At 51.7% G+C, this 12820-nt stretch overlaps 1 long non-coding RNA gene across 1 annotated transcript; it reads right to left on the bottom strand.

Annotated features, from left to right (window-relative positions):
* Positions 1-8328: 8328 nt before the first annotated feature.
* LOC139437578 (uncharacterized) lies at positions 8329-11890 on the bottom strand. Its single transcript, XR_011647414.1, has 2 exons — positions 11427-11890; positions 8329-8472 (listed from the first exon to the last, which is right to left on the bottom strand). It is a non-coding gene; the product is annotated as an uncharacterized lncRNA (long non-coding RNA).
* Between the last annotated feature and the right edge of the window lie 930 nt (positions 11891-12820).

Here is a 12820-nt window from a genome sequence, read left to right as displayed (position 1 = left end):
CTCCAGAAGGTCCCAGGATCAGTTCCCAGAGCTGCCTAATGAGAATCCAAGCAGACACAGAAGAACACATGGCAAATGGACACAGAGAGCAGACAACAGCTCGGGCTGGGGGGTGGAGGGCGGAGAGTGGAGAGAAATTAAAAAAAAAAAAAAAAAAGAAGGCTGCTGGCAGGACCCCACGAGAGCCCGGCAGCGAGAACCCCATTTGGAACGAGATTGGAACAAGATCCTGTTTCACGTCAAGGGAAACCTCTGGATACCCTCAAGGGGCCTCACCATTGGCCCCGTGGGGAACTGACAGGCAAGGCAACCAATCAGAACAGCAAACAGCTGGGGCCCCGCCCCCAACATTAGGAAAAGGAGTAAATAATAGGTTAATAAAGAGCCCCACAAGACCCTAACGCTCTCTCTGCCCAGAGCAGTTCACATCTGCAGGTTCAGGGGCATAAGCCTGTTCTCTTCTCCCATTTCTCAATAAACCACTGGCCTAACTAAACTGGCATGTCCTCAGATTCTTTTACGTCACACAGCCAAGGACCTAGCGGAATCCACCATCGCCAACTTTCCCAGCTTTGGTAATAGCTGGGTGTCACTTTGGCATTGTATGAATGTACAGTTGCCCATTTACAATTCACTTTATGGTTTCACTATTAAAAGATAATCCTTGATGGTATCAGTAATTTTATTAAGGACTGGAAAATAATGGTTTTTCTAACTCTATTAATTATTTTGCATTTATTAGCTAGCATTTTTCTCTAAGGTAGGGTTTTTACTCAGCCCCTAAAAATGTAGTTCCTATTGGAAAAGTAGAATGAATGCTAATTCATTCCCTTCAAATTACTAATTTTCAAAGAAAGGAGTAAGTTTTTCAGTGACCTCAAAGAGTAATAGGTTTTTATTTTCTTCCTCTCCTGGAATCATCTTCTCTGAGTAGCATTATGGAAATGTGTATTTTTATTGATTCATTGTGTTTCAAACAACTGCAATCATAATTTTTTGATGTTCTGATGCATTTTAAAACAGCTTTATTGAGATCTAATGAACTTATGGTAAACTAGACATATATAAAGTGTACAATTTGGTGAGTTTTTACATACATATAAACCCATGAAACCATCACCAAAATAAAGATAGTGAATATTTTCATCACCCACAAAAGTTTCCTTATGACCGTTTGTCATCCAGCTCTACTTCCACCCTTATCCCCAGGCAAGGATATATGTCTCTGTCACTAAGCATTAGTTTTCATTTTCAAGAATTTCGTATAAAGTGGAGCTTACGGTGTATTTTCTTTTATTTCTGGCTCCCAAGTGACATAATGATTTTCACAATCATCCTTGTTGTTATGTGAATTGACAGTTTGTTCCTTGTTTAAAAATTCAGTTTTTAAAAGCTTTGGTGAGGTATAATTAACATGAAATACACCGCGTGTATTTGAAGTGTACTATGCGATGACTTTCACCCCTTGTATACACTGTGAGGCCATTACTACAATCAAGAGAATGAACACATCCGTCACCCCCAAAAGTTTTATGGTGCCCCCTTGTGATCCCCTCTGTCCTGCTCATCTTCTTGCAATCACTATAGATTTGTTTGCATTTTCTAGAACTTTATAGAAATGGCATGATCTACTACGCACTCCTCTTAGTCTGGCTTCTCATTTTGAAGTTCATCCATGTTGTGGCATGTATCAACAGTTCCTTAAAAGAAACGTTGCTGAGTAGCTTTCCATTGTATAGATCGAGCACGATTTAGTTTAACCGTTCACCTGACGATGGAAATTTGGAGTGTTTCAATTTCTTGGCTATTATAAAGCTGCTGTGAACATTGGAGGGCAAGTCTTTGTTCAGGCATTTGTTTTTATTTCTCTCCCATAAACACTCAAAGTGGAATGACTGGCTCATACGTAGGTGTAGGCTTAACTTTTCAAGGAACTGCAAAACCGGTTTCTGCGGTGCTTTCCCACCAGCAGTGCCTGAGCCTTCCAGTTGTTGCGTATCCGGGCTTACCTCAGCGGGGTCAGTCTTTTAAAGGTAATTCTTCTGGTGGGTGTGCAGTGGTATCTCATTATGCTTTTAATTTGCATTTTCCTCCTGACTAATGAGGTCGAGCATCTTTTCATGTGCCTATTGGCCAGTCATAGATCATCCCGTGGACAGCGTTTATTTGAATCTCTGAATTGCGGCTGTTGGTCTTCTTGTTGAGTGAAACGCTAAAGATTTTTTGCCTTCCCAATAAACATTTGCTGAGTGTTTGTGTATTGAAATAAATAGGATACACAAAATTAAAATTCACGGCTCGTCTTTTTTAGTTCTCTTCTAAAAGAGCAAAACTCTCACAGTCTCCTCCCTGGGGTTTTGTAGGCTGGAAAAGGAGGCTTGTACCGGGCCTGTGTGCCTTTTCCTGCCAGAGGCGCTCCGCAGAACACAGCAGCTTTTAGGAGACAAGGGGTTCCCTCGCCCGGCTTCTATCCTGATATTCTGAATCCCCAATCCGTTATTTGTTCAGCAGATACTGACTGAGCACCTGCTGTGCTCCAGGCACTGTTGAAAGCAGAGGGGACAGAGCCGTGAACAAAGCAGACCACGCCCCTGACTGTCCTGGGGCTTCCCTTCCATTGGAAGGTGTCACACAAGAAACAATCACCAAGGAAAATATACGGTAGACCAGATGCTGAGGGTGTGTGGAGAAAAACCCAGGCGCAAAGAGACGGGGCCGACCTGCGGAAGGGGCACCCCTGCCCCGGGTGCTCTCGAGAGGGCCCTCTTCCAGGTGAGGCTCTGCCAGGCAGGGGACATGCTCCCGGGGACCCCCAGGGCTCCTGCTTTCCGTCTTTGAGCACAGTCAGGTTCCTGAGGCTCCCCCCAGCCTGATCTTGAGAGGGTAGGATGGGCGGCAGCTGTGAGCACCCCAAGCCCGGTGTGGGCAAGCGGCAGCTGTTTGCTGGGCACGGAGCGGGGTGCAGGGTGGAAGTGGGGGTGGGAGGCCAAGGGGGTAGGCTGCATTTTGGGGGCCACCATTAACTCTTGTTAATGGGCTCCACAAATGTTGGGAACAGGTCTGGAAAGGGGTAGGACTCTTAGAGGTGGAGGTACCACTGTCATTTTAGGTGGGACGGGCAGGTAGGCATGGCCGAGAAGGTGGCATTTTATTAAAGACCCGAAGGGAGTGATGTGCACACCTGGGCACTAGCGACCCACACAGAGGACAAAGCCCGTGCAAAGGCCCCGAGGTGGCAGCGGGCCCGCACGGTCAGAACACGCAAACCTGGCTGCTCCCAGACACCTGCGCCTAGAGCCGCCTGCCAGTCTGCGCGGCCACGCAACACACACACACAGGCCTGTCGTGAACGTCTGGCTGAGTAAACGGGCCAGCCTCCTCGAGGAGCTCCTCCCAGCACCACACGAGCACGTCATCCTGTGCCCAAGGGAATCCCTGGGCCAGCCTAGCCCTGATCCTGATTCGGGGGCTGCTTTCTCCCCAGGCCAGGATTTCCCCAGCCCTTGAGTCCCAGGTCCCGGGACGTTGTCTCCTTATCGCTGCCCTCCTTCTGTTTTCCTCTCGGCGGCACCATTGGCGCCCCTGCCGTCTGCCCTCACTGCCGTCTGCCCTCACTGCCGCCTGCGGGCCCAGCTCGGCCTCGCCGCTCTCAGAGCACCCGGCCTGGCGGATGTGGGGACGGGGATGGTGCAGGGGGGGTGGCGGCGAGCTCAGGCGAGAGGAAGGAAGGACCTGGAAGCCAGAGTCGTGCCCTGGCAGGTCTCAGCCAGGGGAACCGGCCCCGGTGTTTGGCTGGATAGGGAGAAACAAGCGGGGCTCTATGTTCAGGGGCAGGCGCCGAGGTTTTGTTTTATCCCTTCTGGGAGCCCTGAGCTGACACCCGGGACGAGCCTCAGGTGTTCACCTGGCGGCTCCTCTGGGCGCTGACCCGTGAAGCTTCGGTTCTGCTCCTGGAGGCAAAGGTGCTCCCTGGTGGGAGGGCTGCGCCCAGGCCTGCGTGTGGAGACAGCTCCTCGTTGCGCCCACCGCGTGCCCTGTCACCTCCTGCAGCGCAGCCGGCCTCCCTCGGGGCCTGGCCGCCCCTGCCTGGGCCGGCTGCCCCCTCCCGGGCCCTGCCTGGCTGCTCTCCTCCCCCGGCCCTGCCTGGCTGCCCCCTCCCGGGCCTGCCTGGGCCAGCTGCCCCCTCCCGGGCCCTGCCTGGCTGCTGCCCTCCCCCCGCCCTGCCTGGCTGCTGCCCTCCCCCCGCCCTGCCTGGGCCGGCTGCCCCTCCCGGGCCCTGCCTGGCTGCCCCCTCCGGGGCCCTGCCTGGACCAGCTGCCCCCTCCTGGGCCCTGCCTGGGCTGCTGCCCACCCCTGGGCCCTGCCTGGCTGCTCCCTCCCGGGCCCTGCCTGGCTGTCCCCTCCCGGGCCCTGCCTGGGCCGGCTGCCCCCTCCCGGGCCCTGCCTGGCTGCCCCTCCTGGGCCCTGCCTGGCTGCTACCCACCCCCGGGCCCTAGAGCCTCCAGGCTTCTTTGCTTTGCTGCCTGGACCCCGGGTCTGGAGAGTGGTTTTCCTTCCCTGCAGGATTGAGGCTTCTTAGAGGCTGAGGCCCTGGCTTAGCCTTTGTCCCCAGAGCTCCGCCTGCCTGTGAGGCCCCAGTTGACGCCCAGCTAATTCCTCAGTTTAGGAAGCAGACCCCGAAACATTCCCTCCAGACAGCTTAGAACGCCCAGCAGGGACCTAGTGGTGGAGGGGACGCGGCGAGAGGGGCGGCCAGCGGGCGCGGGCAGGCGGGAGTGGACTCTGGCCCCTTCTGCACGCTCGGCCAGGGGAGCCGCCGCCCCGCAGGCAGGGGGAGCAGAGGAAGGAAGGGGTCTGGGGAGGGCGGCGCCCTCCTCTGTGAACGACTGTAGAGAGCACTGGTGAGGGAGGCAGGGCAGGGACCTCTGCCCGTTACAAACGGAGAAACTGAGGCTCAGCGCAGTGACGTGCCCGAGCTGTCCCTGGGGTTAAAGGCACAGCCAAGACCGACCTGTTAGCTCAGGACCCGGGCTCTCTTGGCGCTGCCATCGAGGATTAGCCACCCAGCCCGAGCCGGGGACGCCCAGGGCAAGCCGTGCCCTTCGAGGCCAGCAGAGGGCGCCTGTGTGCCCAGGCCAGCCCCCTGCCTGCTGCGGTCAGAGCCCTCGCCTGCCCGAGTTGGGGCTTGGGCCAGGGGTCCGTCACGTTCTCTCCCAGTCCTGCTGGAGCCCTTTGGGCTCTTGAGGGACTTATTTATTTTTTATTTTTTTATTTATTGCCCCCCCCACCGTTGTCTGTCCATTCTCTGTGTGTTCTTCTGTGTCCACTTGCTTTCTTGTCAGTGGCACCAGGAATCTGTGTCTCTCTTTGTTGTGTCATCTTGCTGTGTCAGCTCTCCGTGTGTGTGGCTCCATTCCTGGGCAGGCTGCACTTTCTTTTGTGCTGGGCGGCTCTCCTTGCGGGGCGCACTCCTTGCACGTGGGGTTCCCATACGCGGGGGACACTCCTGCAGGGCACTCCTTGCACACATCAGCACTGCACATGGGCCAGCTCCACACGGGTCAAGGAGGTCTGGGGTTTGAACCCTGGACCTCCCATGTGGTAGGCAGGTGCTCTATCTGTTGAGCCAAATCCGCTTCCCGAGGGACTTTTTAAAGACATCCTTTTCAGCTCTGCCCCTAGAGTGGCTCCCCTGAAGAGCCCGCGGTCTGCGGGGAGGGGTCGGGAGGCCAATTGGCCCCTTCTCCACCGTCCTCCGCCTGCTGACCTCTTTCTTGACCAGCCTCCAGCTCCGGAGCTGCCCTCATCATTCTGGCATCACAGGGAGGAAGAGAGAGTTGCTGGTGCAGTGAGACATGGAGGTGAAATGAAGTTGCTTCCATTTGCATTTCATAAAGCATTTTCTTATACTTTTTTAAAAATTAGGCCAGGAAAAAGAATTTATTTGGGAAATGAGGGAAGAACAGTGGTTGCTGAGAAGTGGAAGAGAGACAGAAATATACACCAGGATTTGGTGCGGGCCCTCTAGGCAGAGAGAGGTGGCTTCTTATACATTTTGAGGTAGATATTTTTATTCCTACTTGGCAGATGAGTAGTTGAGGCCTAATTAATATTTACCACCAGGCAGTTACACAGTCTAAATACTTCTTTGGGTTATTTATTTAATAGCGATAGCTGTTTTATCTTCCCAGCTGCTGAACCCAAGGCCCCACAGGGTTAGAGTGACGGCAGGACTGTATGGCTCTCGGTTTCCGAGGCCGGAAGACTTGGCCCCTCCCAGGGTCAGGACGGGGAAAGCTGCGGGGGTCGCTCGGGGTTCTTGCCTGGAGCAGATGAGGAGGAGTCCACACGGGGATGGTCCTGCGAGAGAAGCAGGTTTATTAACGCCAGCAGGAGGACAGGAGGGGGGGGTCTCGAATTCCCCTTCCCCAAGCTGGGGGTGCAGGAGTTTTTTATGGCCTCAGACAGGGCAGCGTGGAGTGGTATCATCGCAACGGCAAGGAGACGCGAGGGTGAGCCTCGTCCTGAAAGCACCACCAGCACAGGTAAGAGCCAGTTTAGAACAGTCATCACAGCAGTGAGTAGACACTAGGGGGAAGCTACGTCTAGAGTCGCCATCAACAGGGGTGAGACTTCTTAGAACGGCCATCACAACAGCAGGGCTAGGCTAACTCCAGCTCGTTTCAGAATTTCAGATTTTAGCATTTTGCTATTTTATAAAGTAAAGGCATCTATGTAATGATTTTGTAATCATAATTACTTGCTGGTTCTTAACTTTCAGTTACAGTTTCAGGCTTCCCTTTCACTTCAAAACAAACTGGGCCCTTTGTTTATCCACTGAGCTCCTAAGACTGTCCTCACGGGAGGTTCTGGAGGACGCACGCTGCTGGTCGCAGGGACAAGGTGGGGCCGGACTCACAGCGCGGGCGGCGCTGTCTTCGGGCCGGCTGGCGTCTTTGGGGTTCACTGGCTCTTCCGTCGCAGAGCAGTGGACTTGGCGGGTCTCCTTTCTCTGCAGGTCCTGTCAATGTCGCGTTGACTTCCTCTCTGCTTCTGAAGGACTTTGCCGTCCTTGGACTCAGGCCCATCCTGCTTCAGTTTGGGCACAGCTGAATGAGTAACATCTTTTAAGGTCTCATTGACAAACGGGTTCACGCCCCGGGACCAGGGCTGGGACTCCAACACGCCTTTTGCGAGGGACACGGTTCAATCCCCGACAATAACACTGCGTTGCTAACGCTGACTATGTGCTTAATGTGTGCAGGCCCTGTTCTAAGCGTTCTACGCATATTCACTCATTTCATCCTCACAAAACCACTAGGAAGTAGAACTACTTTCATCATCGCTTTACAAATGAGGAAAAGGTGGCATTCAGAAGTTAAATCACCTAGGGCCAGGACACCCTCTTGCCTGGTTGACGTTTTTCTCCCAGACGTACTGGCAGCCAGGGATTGGACCCGGGACCTTGTGTGTGGGAGGCCAGAGCTCAACCACAGAGCTGGCCTGTTCGTTTGCTTGTTGTTTGTCTTTGTTTCTTCAGGAGGCACGAGGGACAGAACCTGGGACCTCCCATGTGGGAGGGGCACACTCAGCCGCTTGAGGCCTGTCGGCTCCCCTGCCTGGTTGACTTTGACGTGTGGGCGTGAAGCCGTCTCCCTGGATGGAGGGGGCGGCACTCAGAGCTCTTGTCAGGGGCGGTGCCTGTGTCTGCTCTGGCAAGTCCACCTAAGGATGTTTTTGTAGCCACTGCCTGATGTTCACACCCTGTGCTATCACCTGCCCTTGGGTAACTTGTTCTCTCATTTGAATACTCAACATGAGGGGATGATTAGATTATAAAATATTCCGATTGCCTTGCTAGCAGACTCTCTCCCTTGTCGGCTTGGATGAAGCAAGTCGGGGAAGCCCACCTGGCAAGGAAGGAGAGCAGCCTCTGGGCAACGGCCAGGCAGACACTGAGCCCCCCACTCCAGCTGCCCAAAGGGAACCGAATCCTTCCACAACCACGTGAGTGAGCTCGAAGTGGACCCTTCTGCGCACATGTTTTTGGATGAGACGGCAGCCCGGCTGAATCTTATTTTTACACTTTTAAAATTAAAGTTAATAGATCACAAAGAAGGTTAATCAAAAAACATTTAAAAAGCATAAAAACCTAAGAGGTTCCCATATACCCTGCTCCCCAGCCGCCCACCCCATCATTTCTGTAAGCTGTATATTTTTGAAGATATATACATCACACACAAAAAAGTTACAATATAAAATAAAAGAGGTTCCCATCCCCCCAGCCCCCACCCCACTCCTCCCACACCAGCAACCTCCCCCCCCACGTTGTGGCACGCTCGTCGCCCTCGGGGAACACGTTTTGGAGCACTGCTGCCCCACGGCTATCTGGCTGAATCTAGGTCGCAGCCTCGTGAGGGACTGCAGTAGGTGGCTCAGCTGAGCCGGGGGTGGATTCCTGACTCCCAGAAACTGTAAGAGAATAAATATGTGTTGTTTGAAGCCTTTCTGTTTGTGGTAGTTTTTATGTAGCAATAGGTAACCAATACAAATGTGTATCAAATGACATGACAAACTAGGAGTTACATTTTTCAGAAAATTTAAAGACTACGACACAATAATTTTAAACATCTTGATAGAAGTCACAAAAACTGTCTTTACAAGCTGGAAGTAGTATCTGTCTTTAAAAACTCCTCTAAGACAGAAAGTTCTTTGGTTTAGGGAAACAACTAAGTCATTGGCTGAATAAATGCTAAATAGGTTTAAGAGGTCAGGCTGTGGTAAGTAGGTTATTCAGACCAAACTCCACAATAACAAATTCTAGAATTAAAAAAGCTCTAAAAGTGTCTAAATGTGGACATACAGCACCAAATTATCAGGCCCAAACTTAAGTGTACACAGATAATTAGAAATGTAAATAAAACTTGGAAATTACTTTTTCCTTGAGGACATTTACTAATCCTGGCAAATCTGGACATCCCTTTGAGGGGGAAAGAAATAAAATTCCAAGCTCTCAAAAGCTGGGCAGTCTAGTGGAAGATTTCTGTCACAGTATTCTGGGGAGACAAAGGGTTCCTCCCTATAGGAAAGGTGGCCCAGGGTACGTCAGCTCTGCTGTGGGTTAGCGGCTCGGTTCACATGACCTGGGTGGTCCAAGAAACCTTGAGCCTTGAACTTGGCTTGACATGGCTCTAGAGGTGTCGCGTCCACAGGCACCAGACAGAAGCAAGCAAAAATCAAAAAACAAAAACAAAAACAAAAACAAAATGATTTGGAGAAAGCTTGTTTAACCCCAAGACCCAATTTATTGCTAAAATATTTTCTTCAAGTATAATTAGCAGCACACAGATAACCTGGCACTGAACGAAAACAAGTACCAGGAGGAGAAACAGGAGAAAGAACAGACAGAAGCAGACCTGCAAACACTGACAAGTGGAATAATTAGAAAGATGCCACAAAAAGTACACTTACTATGTTTGAAAAATAAGAGAGAAGCTTGAAAGTATCTGCTGGCAAGTTTCAAAAGTGACACTGAAGATTCAGACAGGAACCAAAAAGAACTTCTACAAATGAAAAATATAGAAAACAAGATTTAAAAGCTCAATGGATGGGTTTAAGAGCAGATTAGACATAATTAAAGAAAGAGATAGTGAACAAGAAAAAAGAAATTGTCATGTAAAAAAGATAACACAATGAAAAGTAGAGAGAATAAGAGATATAGAGGGAACACAAATATGTGTTTAATTGGAGTCCCAGAAGGAGGTGAGAGAGAAATCAAGCACAAACTATATTTGAAAAAATTACAGCTAAGAGACCCCCAATTTATAAAATCAAGTATAATAGAATAAATCTCTAGTTGAAAAAAGAAAAAAAAAAGTACCCATATGAGTCACATCTTAGGAAAATGGCAGAAAACCAAAAGCAAAGAAAATCTTAAAAGTAGCTAGAGGACTTCTCCTTCTTGGCTGCCTGATGATCAACTGTCATCATGAATGACTGAGAAGCTCACGACCAACAGACCACTTCGGTGGAAACATATGGTCATTGAAGTCCTTCACCCAGGGACGGCAACAGTACCTAAGACAGATATTCAGGAAAATCTAGCCAAAATATATAAGACCACACCAGATAAATAATTGTTATTTGGACTCAGAACCCATTTGGATGGTGGCAAGACAACTGGCTTTGCCATGATTTATGATTCCTTGGATTATGCAAAGAAAAATGAACTCAAACACAGACTTGAGAGACATGGCCTGTATGAGAAGACCTCAATAAAACAGAGAAAGGAATGAAAAAAGCCAGAGTGACTGCAAAGACCAATGTTGTTGCTGGCAAAAAGGAGTAAAGATTCTTCAGCAACTTGATCAGTGATTGTGCAGATTTTTCACCAGAGGATTAATAAAAGTATATAAACTTAAAAAGAAAGTAGCTAGAGGAAAAAAAGAGATAACCTTTCTGGAATGCAGAAGTTAATTAAGTATTTTCAAGATGCTAAAAGAAGCTACCTGCCAAATTACTGGAAAGTACAGTGGAAAAATATTTCTCTTTAGATTAAGGAGAAAGTAAAGACATTTCAGATAAATAAAAATAAGGAATCTTCTCATATTAGACCTGTGCTAAGGGAATTCTATAGGATGTACTGAAGGCAGACCATAAAACAATTCCAGATAGAAGGCCTGAAATGCAAGAATAAACAAAAATTAAAGAAAGTGAGTAAATACATGGATGAATTTAAATGAACATACACTGTATAAAACAACAATAATATTTTGTGGGGTTTGAAAGAAAAACTGGAAAAACCGAAATAGTACATAAGCTGAAGGGATAAGTAAAATCAAAGTGTTATAGTGTTCTATTGTCTTGGAATAGGATAAACACATTGTTAAACTTTGGACTCTAATAAAAAATAATTCTTCATCCTGGAAAATTTTTAGGGCAGTCATTTTAAAAGTAGAGCTTACAAATTCCAAATTAGTAGGAGGAAAAAATGGAATGATAAAATTAGTCAAATGAAGAGACGGTAAGTAGAGAGAAACAAACACAGACCTGGTGGGAAAAACAGAAAATCACAACAACAATGGTAGATTTAAACCCAGATATATCAGTAATCACATTACATATAAATGTACTAAATGCTCCTGTTAAAAGACAAAGATTAAAGTAACTACGTGGACCAGAGAAAGGAAAATAACCTGCCCAGGGTTGTTCAGAGTGCAGGGTCAGCCACCCAGGGGATCCGTTTGCTGGTTCTGTGCTTTGCCAACCCTACCCAATCCAACTCCGTCTAGTCTGTTTACACTGCGCAGCCTGCTGTTTGTAAGGTGGTGTTTGGATCTTTAAATGCACAGATGAATGAAATAAGACCTCTATCCTAAAAGCTTTTTTTCCTGAATGAGGATAACGTCTGTTTTGGTGTGAATTACCTGGAAACAGACTTCTGGGGGTTTACAGACACCTACTGTCGTGGGGGCTGAGGGACAGTGGCGGCTGGGGCTGTGCCCGAGAGACGCCCTGATGGCGCGCGTCCGCCTGAGAGGGCGTCTGTGGAGACAGGGGAGGGTGGGAAGAGGTGCTTTTCTGAATGGAAATCCATCACTGCGCTTCTGTCCGCGGCAGTTATCAGCGTTGCTATTTCAGGGAGTAACGGTGGAGCCCGGGCCGACGCCGGGGCAGGGCAGGGCGGCCGCGCGGGGTCCGCTCTGCGTCAGAAGGCGTGAGCTCAGCCGGGGCTTCCGCAGGTCACGGAGATAGCGCGGCTCTCTGGAGTCAGGGTGACCCCGGGTCGGCTCCTCGTCGCGGAGCGAAGGAGGCCCGCCGTCGGCCTGGACGCTGTGGCGATAAGGGCCGGATAATGGCGGCTGAGCTCCCGGAGCCTCTTCAGGCCTCCCGGGGCCGGGGCCAGAGAGAGGGCAGGCCAGGGCGGGGCCGGGGGGCGGGGCCGGGGCCGGGGCCGGGGGCGGGGCCGGGGGGCGGGGCCGGGGCCGGGGCCGGGGGCGGGGCCGGGGGGCAGGTCAGGGAGGGGCCAGGGGGCGGGGCCGGGGGCGGGGCCGCGCCCTGGGCGGTGCTGGGGAGACCCCGGGAACCGCCGGGAACCGCCCGGAGCCGCCTTGTGCTCGCCCCGCCTCCCGGCCCAGCGCCGGTTAGGCTAAAGCGCAGGCGCAGAATCCGCCCCTGGAGAAACAGCCAGCTGTCCGCCCTGCCTTGCCTCCTTTTTTTCTTGTTTCACCCAATTTGCCGTATCTTTGGCACGTTTTGGTGCGCGGGGAAGCGGGGCCCGTGTGTGCTTAGGGGTCCTTGCTGTGACCCGGGGCGCGGTTGATCTGCAAGGCCGGTTCAAGCAGGAAGAGCCAAGGCCCGAGCGGAGGGCAAAGGGCACACGGGGACCCCTGGACGCGTTCCGCCCCGAGCGGCCGCCCGCCACCCCGCGGAGCCTTCCTGGGACTTAAAATAAGCCAGCCCCATTTTCAGAAGTCGTGAAATCTGTGTGTGACCGAGAGGGGACGATGGCCCGAGGCCGTTCACCTCGGGGGCTGCTGCCCGGCCAGGGGGCAGGGCGTGGGTTTAGGGCTGGCGGCGTTCCAGAGGTCACCTCCCGGGACCCACGCGCCAGGGCGCCGGTGCCCGCGCGTGCCCGGGGCGGGAGCTCGGCTTCTCCGCTCGGCGCAGGCTGCGGGGAGCCCCTCTCAGAGAACAGAGCTGACGCGGGGCTCCGGCTTCCCCTCGCCCTGAGGGGTCTCGCTCCCTGATCTCAGATGCGGGGAGTGAGGGCACGAGGCACGCCGGCTGGCCTCGGCTCACGGTGCGCGGGAGCGGGGCC

This window comes from Dasypus novemcinctus, chromosome 25, assembly GCF_030445035.2.
Source record: "Dasypus novemcinctus isolate mDasNov1 chromosome 25, mDasNov1.1.hap2, whole genome shotgun sequence".
NCBI classification, from domain to species: Eukaryota; Metazoa; Chordata; class Mammalia; order Cingulata; family Dasypodidae; genus Dasypus; species Dasypus novemcinctus.
The sequence above is the reverse complement of the archived record's forward strand: the minus strand, read 5'-3'. Positions and strand labels throughout refer to the sequence as shown.